Source organism: Hypanus sabinus, chromosome 3 (genome assembly GCF_030144855.1).
Source record: "Hypanus sabinus isolate sHypSab1 chromosome 3, sHypSab1.hap1, whole genome shotgun sequence".
Classification (NCBI taxonomy): Eukaryota; Metazoa; Chordata; class Chondrichthyes; order Myliobatiformes; family Dasyatidae; genus Hypanus; species Hypanus sabinus.
The window spans coordinates 187,310,054-187,329,126 of NC_082708.1; the positions used below are offsets into that span (position 1 = coordinate 187,310,054).

Here is a 19,073-nt window from a genome sequence, read left to right on the forward strand (position 1 = left end):
TCAAAGTACATGTACATCACTATATACAACCCTGAGATTCACTTTCTTGCAGGCATTTACAGTAGGTACAAAGAAGCACTTTGTTTATCATGGAATAAACCACACACAGACAAATATGAACAAACAACCAATCTGCAAAGGAAGACAAACTGTGCAAAAACAAAAATAATAATAATGATAAATAAATAGCCAAACAAATAAATATTATTGAGAACATGAGTTATGGAGTCCTTGAAAGTGAGTCGGGTTTTGGAATCAGATCAGAGTTTGAGATAAGTTAAGGTATCCTTTCTGGTTCAGGAGCCAGAGGGGTAATAACTGTTCCTGAACCTGGTGGTGAGGGAACTAAGGTTCCTGTACCTCCTTCCTGATGACAGTAGTGAGAAGGGAGCATGGTCTGAGTGAAGTCCACACTAGTTCAGGAGCTTGATGTTTGAAAGTTAATAACTGCTCCTGAATTTGGTGGTGTGGGAACTAAGGCTCCTTTACCTCCTTTCTGATGGCAGTAGCGAGATGAGAGTTCACTCAGGCCACTCTAGTTCAGGAGACTGATGGTTGAAGGGTAATAACTGTTCCTGAACCTGCTGGTGTGGGTCCAGAGGCTCCTTTACCTTCTTCCTGATGGCAGCAGTGAGAAGAGAGCATGGCCTGGATCATGGGGTGAGTGAAGTCCATATATGTTCAAGAGCCTGATGGTTGAGGAAAAATAACTGATCCTGAAGCTCAGGACCCACTCCAGCAGGTTCAGGAACAGTTCCCCACCTCAACCATCAGGCTCTTGAACATAGGGGACAACTTTACTCAACTTCACCTACCCCATCATTGAAATGCTCCCACCACCGATAGACTCACTTTCATTGGACTCTTATCTCATGTTCTCGATAATTATTGCTTATGAAACACTTTTTTATTGGCTGTCTCTGGAATTGCTGCTCATTAGCCCCTCACTGACAGCCACTGGACTCCGCTGCAAGGAACCTACCTTTTACTGGCTCCATACATCTAGGGTGTATATGACTGGTCCCACCAAGCTCATGAGGGCGGGATGTCTCACCCGCCCAAACCCCAGTTTGTGTGGTTGCTGTGTAATGCATGCAATTGCTTGTTGGCAAGAAATAACAGATTATACACTGAATACAGTTATAAAATATATTTATGAATGTTAACTTAACCAAAGAATCATTAAAGAAAAGGGAAAAAAGGGCCCATTACAATTAAACAGTCAAATTTGCACATAAATTCCAGCCCATCTTGACGTTGTCTGTAGCTCATGCAGTAGCCACTCGCTCTGCATGAAAGCACACACCACCTTCCAAATGTCACCTAAAATCCACCTCGGACAAACGGGTCCCTATGGGAGTCTATGGGAGTATCGGTCCTTCCTCCTTGAAGCCATTCATCTGCACAAAGGACCTTGTGCAACGGGGACAGCATCCTTAGCCATCTTCCCCCAACTCCACCCCCCCCCCCCCCGTCTTCACCCCGTCTGCAGGAAGGGTAAGACAAAGGAACACATAACAATCCTCAAATCCTCATAGAGGGATCAGAAGTGGAGGGAGTGAGCAGCCTCAAGTTCCTGGGTGTCAAGATCTCTGAGGATCTAACCTGGTCCCAACATATCGATCTAGCTATAAAGAAGGCAAGACAGCGGCTATACTTTATTAGGAATTTGAAGAGATTGGTGTGTCAACAGATACACTCAAAAACTTATATAGTTGTACCATGGAGAGCTTTCTGACAGGCTGCATCACTGTTAGTATGGAGGGGCTACTGCATAGGACTGAAAGAAGCTGCAGAAGGTTGTAAATCTAGTCAGCTCCATCTTGGGTACTAGCCTACAAAGTACCAAGGACATCTTTAGGGAGCAGTGTCTCAGAAAGGCAGCGTCCATTATTAAGGACCTCCAGCACCCAGGGCATGCCCTTTTCTCACTGTTACCATCAAGTAGGAGGTACAGAAGCCTGAAGGCACACACTCAGTGATTCAGGGACAGCTTCTTCCCCTCTGCCATCCAATTCCTTAATGGACATTGAAGCTTTGGACACTAACTCACTTTTTTAATGTACAGTATTTCTATTTTTGCATGTTTTTAATTCAATACACAATATATAATTGATTTACTTGTTTATTTATTATGTTTTATTTTATTTATATTATTTTTTTCTCTCTTTGCTAGATTATTTATTGCATTGAACTGCTGCTGCTGCTAAGTTAACAAATTCTATGTCACATGCCGGTGATAATAAACCTGATGCTGATTCTGAAAGTGTCAGAATCACTTTTACACAGGTCCTCCCCAACTTACCAACCCCCAGCTTACATGCAGCCCATACAACACTGCAGAAATCTTAGGCAATGTAAAAAGAATCTGTAAAATGAAGGTGCTTTCAAAATAATGAATTGATAATTTCTAATTTAAAAAAAATTTCTATAACAAGCAGTAAACAGTGAAAAAAAACTAAATCAAATCAATATTTGGTGTGACTTCCCTTCATCTTTAAAACTGCATCAATTCTGTTAGGTACACTGTTGTGCAGGTTTGTAAGAAAATCAGCTGTTAGGTTATTCCAAGCATCTTGGGGAACTTTCCTCACTTTGGCTGTCTCACTAGCAACAGCCTCGGTGATGCTGAGATGAGGGATCTGTAGTGGCCTTACCATCTGAAACCATATAAAAAGTCCAGGCTCCCTAAGACTTCTGCACGGTCTACATGGTCACTGTATGTATTTGGGAGAACAGAGGGATGGATGTGCCAGCTATTGTGACATCTGCTGCCATGGGGGAATTCAAAGTTCAAAGTAAATACAGGAAACACAACAGAATCAATTAAAGACCACCCCCAACGGGATGGACAACAATCAATGTGCAAAAGACAACAAACTGTGAATACAAAAATAATAGTAAATAAATATGGAATAAATATTGAGAACATGAAGAGTCCTTGAAAGTGAGTCCATAGGTTGTGGGAACAGTTCACTGGTGGGGTGAGTGAAGTTATCAAAAGCCTAATGGTTGAGGGTTAATAACTGTTCCTGAACCTGGTGGTGTGGGTCTGGAAGCTCCTGTACCTTCTACCTGATGACAGCAGTGAGATGAGGCATGTATGTCCTGGATGGTGGGGCATCCATAATGACGGATGCGGCTTTCCTGTGACAGTGCTCCATGTAGATGGACTCAATAGTGTGGAAGGCTTTACCCGTGATGGACTGGGCAATACTTTTCACTACTTTCTGAAGGATTTTCCATTCAAGGGCATTGGTGTTTCCACACCAGTCAATATACTCTCCACCACACATCTATGGAAATTTGTCAGAGTTTTAGATGATATGCCAAATCCTTGCAAACCTCTGAGATTCCCTAACCTGGGGAGGCTATTCTGCTTGTAACCCAGTTCACTAGCATCTAGATCTTTGTGTCTAAGCGAGAACTGACCATCAACACCAAGACCACCAGACCCTGGCCTCTACTCATGAGGTGTCAGGATTATATGCAACAAATACGATCTGCACCCATTCAAGGTGCATCAGTAGCCAGCAGACTCAATCTCAAGGTGCTTGAGGGGAGTGAGATCTCTCTGCCTCAAGGAGTCTAGGAATAGCTTCAAAAGGTAAATTGAGCATGGACCAGCACATTACATGTCCTTCGGCCAAATGATGCTATGCCAAACTTTTACACTACTTTAAAATCGATCTAACCCTCCCTTCGCATATAGTCCTTCATTTGTACATTATCCTTGTGCCTATCTAATAGTGCCTTAAATGTACCTAATGTATCTGTCTCTACCTCTACTTCTTCTGAAAGGGGATTGGATAATGTTTGGAAGAAAGGAATGTCCGGTTGATGTCAGATAAAGACAAAGATTAAGTTTATCAGTATTAGCTTTATTTTTACATGTACATTGAAATGTCCAGTGAACTGTATCATTTGTGTCAACGACCAACACCCTCTGAGGGTGTGCTGGAGTCAGACCAAAAGTGTCACCGTGTTTCCGTCACCAACATAGCATGTCCATCTCACTGACCATAACACGTTTGTAATCTGGGACGACACTGGAGCATGCAAAGGAAACGCACTGTGTCAGGGACAGTACTGAGGGAGTGTCACACTGTCAGAGGGACAGTACTGAGGGAGTATCACACTATCAGATGGAAAGTACTGGGTTGACTCAATTTGTTTTAAATATTCCTATTGTATCCAATTGCTTTTTTTTATCCTTCTATTATAGACCAAGCTTATTCAGCTTGGAAGACTAAAGGATTACTACGATTTTCCGATTTATTTTTGGATAATTGTTTTATGTCTTTTGAACAATTATCTAATAAATATAATTTGCCTAGAATTCATTTTTTTAGATATTTACAGATTAGGAATTTCTTAAATACTGTACTTCCTACTTTTCCAAATTTTGTGTCTTCAGGTATTTTGGAGAATTTGTTTGAACTAAATCCTTGTCAGAAAGGGCTAATATCAAAACTTTACAATATAATTATGAAGATACGTTCAGAGCCCTTCTATAAGATTAAAAATGATTGGGAAAGAGAACTTAACCTTACTATCCCTATTGAGAATTGGGATAAAATTCTTCAATTAGTTAATACATCATCTATATGTGCTAAACATTCATTAATGCAGTTTAACGTTGTGCATAGGGCTCATATGTCCAAGGATAAATTGGCTCATTTTTATTCCTATATAAATCCTATTTGTGATAGATGTCATTCTGAGATAGCGTCTTTAACTCATATGTTCTGGTCGTGTCCACTTTTGAAACAATATTGGAAAGACATTTTTGATATTATTTCTACGGTATTGAACATTGATTTACAACCTCATCCTATTACTACAATTTTTGGTTTACCAATGATGGACTCACTCCATTTATCCTCTTCTGCTTGTCGAATGATTGCATTTCTTACATTAATGGCTAGAAGATCTGTTTTGCTGAATTGGAAAGAAATTAATCCTCCTACCGTATTTCATTGGTTTTCTCAAACTATGTTATGTCTAAATTTAGAAAAAATTAGAAGTTTTGTATTTGATACTTCTATTAAATTTGAAAAGATATGGAGACCATTTTTTCAATATTTTCATATGATGTAATATGACCCTGTTCCAAGCCTACTTGTTTTTCCAGTTTCGATTTTATATATGTTGAGAGGATCGGAGGTGACGACACTGATGATTTTGTATTTTTGTGAGATATTATAAACAGCCCTTTTTTATTCTTTTTTTTTCTTTTTTCTGTTTTTTTTTAATATATATTATGATATACCTAGGTTTGCCTTGTTTATTTGTAAATTGTATCGTCCATGATTTGGGAAGACTCATTTATACTGTAACCATTGCTTATGTATTCTTTCATGTTCAGTTGAAATGTGTATGTTTGTAATCCCATTATCTATGTATCAATTTTATTTTGTTGATATTAATAGTAATAATAAAAAGATTGAAAAAGAGAATTAAGAAAAAGAAAGTACTGAGGGAAAGTTTCAATGTTAGAGAGGCAGTACTGAGGGAGTGTCACAGAGTCAGAGGGACAGTACTGAGGGAGTGTCTCACTGTCAGAGGGACAGTACAAAGGGAGTGTCACACTGTCGGAGGAACAGTACTGAGGGAGTGTCACAGAGTCAGAGGGACAGTACTGAGGGAGTGTTTCAATGTCAGAGGGACAGTACAAAGGGAGTGTCACACTGTCGGAGGGACAGTACTGAGGGAGTGTCACAGAGTCAGAGGGACAGTACTGAGGGAGTGTTTCAATGTCAGAGGGACAGTACTGAGGGAGTGTCACAGAGTTAGAGGGACAGTACTGAGGGAGTGTCACTGTCAGAGGGACAGTCTGAGGAAATGTCTCACTGTCAGAGGGACAATACTGAGGGAGTGTCACACTGTCAGAGGGACAGTACTGAGGGAGTGTTTCAATGTCAGAGGGACAGTACTGAGGGAGCGTCACACTGTCGGAGGGACAGTACTGAGGGAGTCTTTCACTGTCAGAGGGACAGTACTGAGGTAGTATTTCACTGGCAGAGGGACAGTACTGAGGGAGTGTCACTCTGTCCGAGGGACAATACTGAGGGAGTGTCACACAGTCAGAGGGACAGTACTGAGGGAGTGTCACACTGTCAGTGGGACAGTACTGAGCGAGTGTCTCACTGTCAGAGGGACAGTCTGAGGAAGTGTCTCACTGTCAGAGGGACAATACTGAGGGAGTGTCACACTGTTAGAGGGACAGTACTGAGGGAGCATCACACTGTCAGAGGGACAGTACTGAGGGAGTCTTTCACTGACAGAGGGACAGTACTGAGGGAGTTTCACTGTCAGAGGGACAGTACTGAGGGAGTCTTTCACTGGCAGAGGGACAGTACTGAGGGAGTATTTCACTGGCAGAGGGACAGTACAGAGGGAGTGTTTCTCTGGCAGAGGGACAGTACTGAGGACGTGTCACACAGTCAGAGGGACAGTACTGAGGGAGTGTTTCACTGGCAGAGGGACAGTACTGAGGGAATGTTTCACTGGCAGAGGGACAGTACTGAGGGAGTGTCTCACTGTCAGAGGGACAGTACTGAGGAAGAGTCACACTGTTAGAGGGACAATACTGAGGGAGTGTCTCACAGTCAGAGGGACAGTACTGAGGGAGTGTTTCACTGGCAGAGGGACAGTACTGAGGGAATGTTTCACTGGCAGAGGGACAGTACTGAGGGAGTGTCTCACTGTCAGAGGGACAGTACTGAGGGAGTGTCACACTGTCAGAGGGACAGTACTGAGCGAGTGTCTCACTGTCAGAGGGACAATGCTGAGGGAGTGTCACACTGTCAGAGGGACAGTACTGAGGGAGTGTCACACTGTCAGAGGGACAATACTGAGGAAGTGTCTCACTGTCAGAGGGACAATACTGAGGGAGTGTCACACTGTCAGAGGGACAATATTGAGGAAGTGTCTCACTGTCAGAGGGACAATACTGAGGAAGTGTCTCACTGTCAGAGGGACAATACTGAGGGAGTGTCACACTGACAGAGGGACAGTACTGAGGGAGTGTCACACTGTCAGAGGGACAATACTGAGGAAGTGTCTCACTGTCAGAGGGACAATACTGAGGGAGTGTCACACTGACAGAGGGACAGTACTGAGGGAGTGTCACACTGTCAGAGGGACAGTACTGAGTGAGTGTTTCACTGTCAGAGGGACAATACTGAGGGAGTGTCACACTGTCAGAGGGACAGTACTGAGGGAGAGTCAAACTGGCAGAGGGACAGTACTGATGGAGTGTTTCACTGGCAGAGGGACAGTACTGAGGACGTGTCACACAGTCAGAGGGACAGTACTGAGGGAGTGTTTCACTGGCAGAGGGACAGTACTGAGGGAGTGTTTCACTGGCAGAGGGACAGTACTGAGGACGTGTCACACAGTCAGAGGGACAGTACTGAGGGAGTGTTTCACTGGCAGAGGGACAGTACTGAGGGAGTGTTTCACTGGCAGAGGGGCAGTACTGAGGGAATGTTTCACTGGCAGAGGGACAGTACTGAGGGAGTGTCTCACTGTCAGAGGGACAGTACTGAGGAGGAGTCACACTGCTAGAGGGACAGTACTGAGGAAGGGTCACACTTTCAGAGGGACAGTACTGAGGGAGTGTCACGCTGTGAGAGGGACAGTACTGAGGGAGTTTTTCAATGTTAGAGGGACAGTACTGAGGGAGTGTTTCACTGACAGAGGGACAGTACTGAGGGAGTGTTTCACTGGCAGAGGGGCAGTACTGAGGGAATGTTTCACTGGCAGAAGGACAGTACTGAGGGAGTCTTTCACAGGCAGAGGGACAGTACTGAGGGAGTGTCTCACTGTCAGAGGGACAGTACTGAGGAAGAGTCACACTGTTAGAGGGACAATACTGAGGGAGTGTCACACTGTGAGAGGGACAGTATTAAGGGAGTGTAGCACTGTCAGAGGGACAGTACTGAGGGAGTGTCACACAGTCAGGGACAGTACTGAGGAAGGGTCACACTGTCAGAGGGACAATACTGAGGGAGTGTCACACTGTGAGAGGGACAGTATTAAGGGAGTATTACACTGTCAGAGGGACAATACTGAGGGAGTGTCACACAGTTAGAGGGACAGTACTGAGGAAGGGTCACACTGTTAGAGGGACAATACTGAGGGAGTGTCACACTGTGAGAGGGACAGTATTAAAGGAGTGTCACACTGTCCGAGGGACAGTACTGAGGGAGTGTCACACAGTCAGAGGGACAGTACTGTGGAAGGGTCACACTGTTAGAGGGACAGTACTGAGGACGTGTCTCACTGTCAGAGGGACAATACTGAGGGAGTGTCACACTGTCAGAGGGACAGTACTGAGGGAGTCTTTCACTAGCAGAGGGACAGTACTGAGGGAGTGTTTCACTGGCAGAGGGACAGTACTGAGGACGTGTCACACAGTCAGAGGGACAGTACTGAGGGAGTGTTTCACTGGCAGAGGGACAGTACTGAGGGAGTGTTTCACTGGCAGATGGGCAGTGCTGAGGGAATGTTTCACTGGCAGAGGGACAGTACTGAGGGAGTCTTTCACTGGCAGAGGGACAGTACTGAGGAAGTGTCACACTGTGAGAGGGACAGTATTAAGGGAGTGTCACACTTTCAGAGGGACAGTACTGAGGGAGTGTTACACTGTCAGAGGGACAGTACTGAGGGAGTTTCACACAGTCAGAGGGACAGTACCGAGGGATTGTCACACTGTGAGAGGGACAGTACTGAGGGAGTCTTTCACTGTCAGAGGGACTACTGAGGGAGCGTCACACTGTCAGAGGGAGTACTGAGGGAGTGTCACACTGTCAGAGGGACAGTATTAAGGGAGTGTCACACTGTCAGAGGGACAGTACTGAGGGAGTGTCACACAGTCAGAGGGACAGTACTGAGGAAGGGTCACACTGTTAGAGGGACAGTACTGAGGAAGGGTCACACAGTCAGAGGGACAGCACTGAGGGAGTGTTTCAATGTCAGAGGGACAGTACTGAGGGAGTGTCACACTTTCAGAGGGACAGTACTGAGGGAGTGTCACACTGTTAGAGGGACAGTACTGAGGGAGTTTCACACAGTCAGAGCGACAGTACTGAGGGTGTGTTACACTGTCAGAGGGACAGTACTGAGGGAGTGTTACACTGTCAGAGGGACAGTACCGAGGGATTGTCACACTGTGAGAGGGACAGTACTGAGGGAGTCTTTCACTGTCAGAGGGACTACTGAGGGAGCGTCACACTGTCAGAGGGAGTACTGAGGGAGTGTCACACTGTCAGAGGGACAGTATTAAGGGAGTGTCACACTGTCAGAGGGACAGTACTGAGGGAGTGTCACACAGTTAGAGGGACAGTACTGAGGAAGGGTCACACTGTTAGAGGGACAGTACTGAGGAAGGGTCACACAGTCAGAGGGACAGCACTGAGGGAGTGTTTCAATGTCAGAGGGACAGTACTGAGGGAGTGTCACACTGTTAGAGGGACAGTACTGAGGGAGTGTCTCACTGTCAGTGGGACAGTACTGAGGGAGTGTCTCACTGTCAGAGGGACAATACTGAGGGAGTGTCACACTGTGAGAGGGACAGTATTAAGGGAGTGTCACACTGTCAGAGGGACAGCACTGAGGGAGTGTTTCAATGTCAGAGGGACAGTACTGAGGGAGTGTCACACTGTCAGAGGGACAGTACTGAGGGAGTATTTCATGTCGGAGGGATCAGTACTGAGGGAGTGTCTCACTGTCAGAGGGACAGTACTGAGGGAGGGTCACACTGTCAGAGGGACTGTACTGGGAGTGTCACACTGTCAGAGGGAGTACTGAGGGATTGTCTCACTGTCAGAGGGACAGTACTGAGAGAGTGTTTCACTGTCAGATGGACAGTACTGAGGGAGTGTCTCACTGTCAGAGGGACAGTACTGAGAGAGTGCCTCACTGTCAGAGGGACAGTACTGAGGGAGTGTCACACTGTCAGAGGGACAGTATTAAGGGAGTTTCTCACTGTCAAAGGGACAGTAGTGAGGGAGTGCGACACTGTCAGAGGGACAGTATTAAGGGAGTTTCACACTGTCGGAGGGACAGTACTTAGGGAGTACCGTCATCCCAGTACCAAGTCTCTAGTATGTTCAGCAGGACCTTCATACTGATAGATGTTATAGATCCCAGCAGCTACAGATTGGCAGAGTGAATCCCAGCCAGCACCTCTTGTCTTGTCTGCATTAAACATCATGCATTCCCGTTAACTGAAGTGCAGAAGATTCTTCTCCCCCTCCACAAACCCCCTCACCTCCACTCTGCTAAATATTTTAAGGTCCATTGTTATCAAAATCCCAGCACACGCTAAGCAGCTTGTGTAGGCAAATTGCATTTGCTGTTTACCGTTTTCAAATTCATCACCACAGTGACCACATTTCATGAAGATACATCATTGTGAAATATTTCGGAAACATCCCAAAGTAGAACACAGAGCAGTGCGGTACAGGCCCTTCGACCTACCATGTTATTCTGACCTTTTAATGTACTCCAAGATCAATTTAACCCTTCCCTCCCACATAGCCCCACGCTTTTCTATGCCTGAGTCTCTTAAATGCCCCCTAATGTATCTGCCTCTACCACCACCCCTCGCAGTGTGTTCCACACACCCACCACCCTGTGTGTAAAAAATAATCTACAAGGTCTTCTTCCAATGATGTTGTGCCGACCCTTTAACCAACTCCAAAACCAATCTAGCCCTTACCTCCTACATTGCTCTCCATTTTTCTATCTTCCATGTGCTTATCTAACTGTTTCTTAAATATCTCCAGTGTGATTGCCTCTTCCGCCACTCCTGGCAGTGTGTTCCACAAACCCACCGCTCTCCGTAAAAAACCTATCTCTACTTTCTTTCAATCACCTTAAAATTTTGCCCCCGCGTATTAGCTGTTTCCGCCCTGGGAAGTGGTGACTGGTGCCAGATATATTCGAGTCTATGTTTTCAGAGCGCTTCCTCCTGGAGGGAAGTCTGTTGATTGTTTTCACAGGTGCTGAGTGAAGTGAGTTTGATGGTGGTGGGGAGGAGAGGAGGGTTATTGGTTGTTTCAATTCAGTTCCCTGTTGGCACAGGCTGGAATAAGAAGGCTGCCCTTAATTATACCTCTGAGGTACTCCGCCCTAGTTTAGGAGAATGACCTCTGAATTGCAGCCAACCTCGCCGTTTTCGAGCGAGGATGGTTGCCAACCTCAGGGTGTTTCTGGAGTCAGTGCCTCCGCCCTTGAGTCTGCAGGCGCAATGAAGTCCCTGCCGCGAACAAGGAAACGGCGAATGGGAGAGTGCAATGTATTCATCAAGCCTACACTGGGAAAGGAGTGGGTTAGTAATAGCACCATCCCTCCAGTGACTGAGGAACATTCACCAGAAACATTATGTGGAAATAATGAATGTTTATTTAAAAATAAAGCAGATTTTCTTTTGTGGGGGGGGGAAGATTGGTTATACAGTTTCATGTTCAATGTATAACAGCTGTTTTAAGAGCAACACACACCAAGTGCTAGAGGAACTCTGCAGGTCAGGCAGCATCTATGGAGAGCAATAAAGAGTCGGTATTTCAGGCCGAGACCCTTCATCAGGAATGCCTGGAAAGGTCTTGGCCCAAAATGTCATTTCCACAGAAAGGTGACAGAAAAGGGCCAGTAACATTTATGAAGGATCCCACCCACCCTGCTGATGGACTGTTTGGCTCACTCCCATCGGGGAGGAGGCTACGTAGCATCCACACCAGGGTCACCAGGCTCAAAAACAGTTACTTTCCACAAGCAGTGAGGCTGATCAACACCTCCACCCACTAACCCACCCCTCCACTACTACAACCACTACTACTTTATCATTTCCTGAAAGTCACCTTATGTACAGACACTCCTGTGCCTAGTGTCACTTTATGGACATACAATCAATTTATTGTGCATAAACTGTCTTATTTATATATATTTGTTGCATTTTTTATTATTGTTTTTTTTTGAGTCGCATCGGATCTGGAGTAACAATTATTTCATTCTCCTTTACACTTGTGTACTAGAAATGACATTAAACAATCCTGAATCTTGACTCTCTCTGTAGAAGCTGCCTAACCCGCTGATTCCTCCAGCATTTTGTGTCTGCTACTCTGGATTTCCAACATCTGCTGAACGTTTAAGGAAAATCTTCTTCTCCCAGAGATTTGTGGGGGTGTGGAATGCACTGCCTCAGAAGGCAGTGGAGGCCAATTCTCTGGATGCTTTCAAGAAGGAGCTAGATAGATATCTGATGGATAGGGAAATCAAGGGATATGGGGACAAGGCAGGAACTGGGTATTGATAGTGAATGATCAGCCATGATCTCAGAATGGCGGTGCAGGCTCGAAGGGCCGAATGGTCTACTTCTGCACCTATTGTCTATTGTCTTGTGTTCATGTTTTAAGAGAACACAGTAACCTGCATTTAAATTATACCTCACAGAGACACAGAGCCATGCAGCATTGATACAGGCCCTTGGGCCCAGCCAGTCCATGCCGACCACAGTGCCCATCCAGCTAGTCACAATTTCCTGCGTTCAGTCCATATCCTAGAGTATTCCACATGGTACTAGCCTGGCCACCCAATTAAAGCCATGTGACCAATTTATCTGCCAACTGGTATGTCTTTGGAATGTGGGGGGCTTGGGGGGAACCAGAGCACCAAGAGGAAACCTATCCAGTCATGTGGAGAACATACAAACGCCCTACAGACAGCGGTGAAATTGAACATGGGGTGCTGGTGCTGTAAGGCGTAACACTAACTGTCATTCCTCTAAGCTCTGGTCACCCATGTGCCAATCCAACTGCTTCTTAAATTACATTAAGTGGCCAATATTTGAAGGTGATTAGAGGAAAGTATTGGGGGGGATGTCAGTGGTAATTTTTTAACAAAGACAGTGGTGAGTGCATGCAGTGCCCTGCTGGGAGCGCTTGTCGAGGCAGATCCAGTCGTTCATTTGTTATGTGCCGTATCATACAATGTAGGCAATCATGATCTTTCCATCACCATGATTGGTCTTGGCAAATTTTTCTTCAGAACTGGTTTGCCATTGTCTTCTTCTGGACAGTGTCTTTACAAGATGGGTGACCCCCCCCCCGGCCATTATCAATACTCTTCAGAGATTGTCTGCCTGGCGTCAGTGGTCACATGACCAGGACTTGTGATCTGCACCAGCTGCTCTTACGACCATCCACCACCTGCTCCCATGACTTCACATGACCCTGATGGAGGTGGGGTGGGTCTAAGCAGGTGCTATACCTTGCCTGAGGGTGACCTTCAGGCGAGTGGAGAGAGGGAGCACCCGACACCCCTTTGATAGAGACATATCTCTACCTCGCCACCCAACAGATGATTTAAGACAGGCATATAGACAACAGAAAAATGGAGGGTTATGATAGAGAGAAGGGCTTGATTGATCTCAAAGTAGATTAAAAAGTTGGCATAGCATCATTGGCCGAAGGATCTCTGCTGTGCTGTACTGTTCTATGTTCAATAATACTATTGTACCCACCACAACCATTTCCTCTGGCAGCTCGTTCCATACATTAGCCACGCTCTCTGTGGAAAAATGTTGCCCCTCAGATCCCTTATAGCAACCTGAAACTATGCCCCTAATTTTGGACTCCCCCACCTTTGGGAAAAGACTGTTCCCATCCACTTTTACAGTTTTTTCTCAAGAAAATCCTTTCTAGCCACTGGAATGCAGTCGCTGATTGCTTTCTGGAAGCAAATTCTGAATCAGAATCAGGCTTATTATTGGCAGCCCACTGGCTCCGAAGACCCTGTGATTTTAGTCTCTGAGGTTGATGTGAGAGCTTTCTTCAAGAGGTTGAACCCATGGAAAGCATCTGGCCCAGGCTGTGTACCTAGCCGAGTACTAAAGACGTGCTGAACCACTGGCTGGAGTGTTCACCGATCTCTTTAACTTCTTGCTTCAGCAGTCTGAGGTAGCCACCTGCTTCAAGCAGGCTTCAATTATACCAGTGCCTAAGAAGTACGTGGTAACCTGCCTCAATGACTATCGTCCAGTAGCACTTACATCCACTGTGATGAAGTGCCTTGAAAGATTGGTAATGAAACATACCAACTCCTGCCTGAGAAGTGACTTGGATCCACTAAAATTTGCCTAACATCATGACAAGTCAACAGCAGATGCCATTTCATCAAGACCTTGGCCTCAATACCTCCTTGTGCAAATGGATCCTCAGTTTCCTCACTTGCAGACCCCAGTCAGTTTGGATTTGCAACAATATCCCCTCCACAATCTCCCATCAGCACAGGTGCACCACAAGGCTGTGTGCTTAGCTGCCTGTTCTGCTCGCTTTACACTTACGACTGTGTGGCTAAACACAGCTCCAATGCCATATATAAGTTTGCTGACAACACCACTGTTGTCGGCTGAATCAAAGGTGGTGCTGAATCAGCATATAGGAGAGAGATTGAAAATATGGCTGACTGGTGCCACATCAACAACCTCTCACTTAATGTCCTCAAGACCAAATAGCAAGAGCCAGTTCTCATCGGAGGATCAGAAGTGAACACTTTAAATTCCTCAGTGTTATCATTTCAGAGGATGTTGTAGCTCCAGCACATAAGTGCCATTACAAAGAAAGCACGGCAGTACTTCTGCCTAGAAGTTTGCAAAAATTCAGCAAGTCACTGAAACTCTTAAACTTTCATATATTTGTGGGGAGAATATATTGACTGGTTGCATCACAGCCTGGTATGGAAACACCAATGCCCTTGAATGGAAAATCCTACATAAAGTTGTGGATACAGCCCAGTCCATCATGGGTAAAGCCCTCCCCACCATTGAGCACATCCACATGGACACTGTCACGGGAAAGCAGCATCTATCATCAGGGACCCCCCACCACCATCAAGGCCATGCTGTCTTCTCACTGCTGCCATCAGGAAGAAGGTACAGGAGCCTCTGGACCCACAACACTAGGTTCAGGATCAGTTGTTACCCCTCAACCATGAGGCTTTTGTTCCAGAGGAGATAATTTCACTCCTTCCTTCACTGAACTGTTCCCACAACCAATGGACTTTCAAGGACTCTTCATCTCATGTTCTGGATATTTATTCCTTAATTTTTTTTAATCTCTCTCTTTTTCATTTGTATATTTTGGTTTTTTTTTTGCACGTTGGTTTTTGTCTATCCTGTTGGGCGAGGTCTTTCACTCATTCTGTTGCATTTCTTGTATTTACTGTGATTACGCACAAGCCTTGAAGCTCCTGTACCTTCTTCCCGATGGCAGCAGTGAGAAGAGAGCATGGCTTGGATGGTGAGCTTCCTTGTTGATGGATACTGCAGCCACCCATACACGTACACAGTCCTCTAACCCTAGGACCGGTCTTCTTTGACCTCCATTCGCTAGTGGCATCACAGACATTGCTTCCCTAAAGGACATGCAGAAATTCACATACTGGGGACCCAACCCACAATCTCTTTGAAACACTACCATCAGGAAGGAGGTACAGGAGCATCAGGACTAGGTCTACCAGACTGGGTAGCAGCTTCTTCCCTCAGTCTGTGAGACTAATGAAAACCCTGCCACCACTGAGGTCTTGACTTTAAGACAATGAGCTATTTACTGTTTACCTGTGCTGTGCACTACATGCATTTTGAATTATATTTTATTAGCTTATTTGAGGTAATATTTTGTTTTATGTGCCTTCTGTGATATGTGTATTGTGGGTGCACCATGGTCCAGAGGAACATTGTTTTGTTTAGCTGTATATATGTACAGTCAGATGTCAATAAACTTGAACTTGAATTTAAGTAAATACTTTTCACAAAGGCAGTTATTGGAGGTGTGCCAGCCAGTTTGCAAACAGCTAGCTGATTTGTTTATGGTGATAACCAGTCTAACCTGTTTCTGTAACTGCTTGTTGGATGTGCCATTGTTTAACAAATAACTTCCTGAAAACAGTGCATGGGAATCAGTCATTTTTATAATCACTGTCTTTTAAACTCTGCAAGCCATAAAATTACTGTAAATTAAAAAAACAAATATACAGTACAAAGAAAAGCAAATAACAGGTACTGTTCATGGGCTGTTCAGAAATCTGTTGTTAAGAGGCACTCTACAGCACAGAAACAGACCCTTCAGCCCATCTAATCCATACTGAACTATAATTCTGCCTAGTTCCATCAACCCTCACCTGTACCACAGCCTCCATATCCCTCCCATCCACGTACCTATCAAAACTTCTCTTAAATGCTGAAATCGAACTCACTGCATTGGCAGCTCATTCCACACTCTCGCCACCCTCTGAGTGGAGAAGTTTCATCTCATGTTCCCCTTCAATATTTCACCTTTCACCCTTAACTCATGTCCTCTATACTGGCTCAGCAAATCTGAAATGACCCCAAGATGGGGAGTGTACTGAACAGACTAGCAAAGTTTTCAACAGGATCTGGACGAGCTGGAAAAATGGCAGATGGAATTTTTTTGCGTGGTAGGTTGTATCTAACCAATCTTAAAGAGTTTTTCGAGGAAGTTAGTAGGAAGGGGGATGAAGGCAGGGCAATGGATGTTGTCTACTTGGACTTTAGCAAGGCACTTGAGAAGGTTCTGCATGGGATGTTGGTCAGGAAGGTTCGAGATGAGGTAGTAAATTGGATTAGACATTGGCAGCAGGGGAGAAGCCAGAGAGTGATAGTAGATGGTTGCCTCTCTGACTAGTGGCATTCTGCAGGAATCGGTGTTGGGTCCATTGTTGTTTGTCATCTATATCAGTGATCTGGATGACAATGTAGTAACATTAATAAGCAGATTTGAGGATGAGACCAAGATGTGGTAGACAGTAAGAAAGACTAACAGAACTTGCAGTAGAACTGGACCACATGGAAATATGGGTTGAGAAATGCCAGATGGGATTTGTGCAAGGTTTTGCACTTCGGTAGGACCAAGCAGGGTAGGACATACACAGTGAAGGGTAGGGCCCTGAGGTGTACAGTAGAACAGAGGGATCTGGGAATACAGATTCATAATTCTTTGAAAGTGTCATCAATGGTAGATAGGTCTGTAAAAAAGCTTTTGGCACATTGGCTTCATAAATCAAAGTATTGAGTACAATATTCACAAACAAGAGAAAATTAAGCAGATGCTGGAAATCCTGCTGAAGGGTCTTGGCCTGAAACGTCGACTGTTCTCTTTTCCATAGAAGCTGCCTGGCCAGCTGAGTTCCTCCAGCATTTTGTGTGTGTTGAGTAGCATATTTGTGATGCTATGTTCAAGTTCTATAAAACATTGGTGAGTCCTAATTTGGAGTTTTGGTCACCTAACTACAGGAAAGATGTGATTAAAATTGAAAAAGTACAGAGAAAATATTCAAGGATGTTGCCAGGACCTGAGGATCTGAGTTAATGGGAAAGGTTGACTATGTTAGAACTTTGTTCCCTAGAATGTAGAAAGTTGAGGGGAGATTTGATAGATGTATACAAAATTATGAGGGGTATAGATAGGGTAAATGCAAGCAGGCATTTTGAGTTTGGATCAGACCAGAACTAGAAGTCATGGGTTAAGGGTGAAAGGTGAAATGTTTGAAGGGAACAAGAGGGGGAATTTCTTCACTCAGATGGCGATGAAAGGATGGAATGAGTTGCCAGTGGAAGTAGTGGATACAGGTTCGATTTCGACATTAAAGAGAAGTTTGGATAGGTATATGGATTGGAGGGATATGGAGGGCTATGCTCCGGATGCAGGTCAATGGTACTAGGCAGATTAATAGTTTTGCACAGACTAGATGGGCCGAATAGCCTGTTTCTGTTCTGTAGTTTTCTAAACTCTATGACCCTCATTCAAGTCTCACCCAGCCTCAGTGGAAAATGCCTGCTTTCATTTACCCTATCTATACTCATAATTTTATATAGCTCTATTAAATCTCCTTTTATTCTTTAACCATCTTCCTGTTCTTCACATATGTCTAGAATGTCTTAGGATTTTTTCTTAATCCTACTTGCCAAGGCCTTCTTATGCCTCTTCCAGCTCTCCTTGGTTCCTTTTTAAGCTCCTTTCCGGCTAACATACAACTCTCAAGAGCCCTGCCTGATCTTTACTTCCTAAACCTTCAGTATGCTTTCTTCTTCCTCTTGACTAAGTGTTCACTTCTTTTGTCAGCCATCACTCTTTCACCCTACCATTCTTTCCCTAATTCAGCAGGACAAATCTGTTCAGAAGAGCATGCATACATAAGCACAAGAGATTTCCAGATGTTGGAGATCAAGAACAACACACACAAAGTGCTGGAGGAACTCAGCAGGTCAGGCACAATCTATGGAGTGGAATAAACTGTTGGCATTTCAGGCTGAGACCATTCATCAGTACTGGAAAGGAAGGGGGCAGAAGCCAGAATAAGAAGATGGGGGAAGGGAGGGAGTAGAAGATGGCAGGTGATAGGTGAGACCAGGTGAGGGGAAGGTGGTTGGGTGGGACGGGAGAAAATTATGAGAGAAGTAGGGAGGTGATAGGTAGAAGAGATAAAAGACTGCAGAAGAAGGTATCTTTTAGGGGAGGACTGAGTCCATGAGTGAAAGGGAAAGTGAAGGGGAGCCAGAAGGAGGTGATAGGCAGGTGAGTAGAAGAAAAGATTTAAGAACGTGGCAGCAGGTTCACGGGTTTGCTGAGTGAGACAGACAACACTGACTGCAAGTAAGTAATTAATAATTTATTTACAAACAGTAAAAATTCAACCAAACATTTAAGTTCCCTTAAGTTACACAAGCTACAAAACTAAATATTCAACAAACAAGATACTTAGTTACAAGGACCGTACCTTCCTGATGGTTCTGGGGACGAAGGAAAAGAGAGAGCAAATCTTTCATGTCTGTTACTCTTTACACCCTTGAGGAGTTTGAAACTGGACACAATGGTGCGGTGGCATGCAAGCCAACCAATGGGAAAAGAGTGCTGCTGACTTTAAGTGAACTAATCATTGATGGAAGTGGCTTTAGACAGCAAATAAGCTATGTCCCCCAACAGAACAGAAGAGGGTGTGGAAAAAGGGAAAAAGAGTAAGGGAGGGGGTGTGGGGAGAAATTAGCG

General features: G+C 44.8%; 1 protein-coding gene across 5 annotated transcripts in view; it reads left to right on the plus strand.

Annotated features, from left to right (window-relative positions):
* LOC132391962 (exocyst complex component 6B-like) overlaps positions 1 to 19,073 on the plus strand; it is an 845,841-nt gene that overhangs the window by 597,196 nt on the left and 229,572 nt on the right. The window lies entirely within an intron of this gene.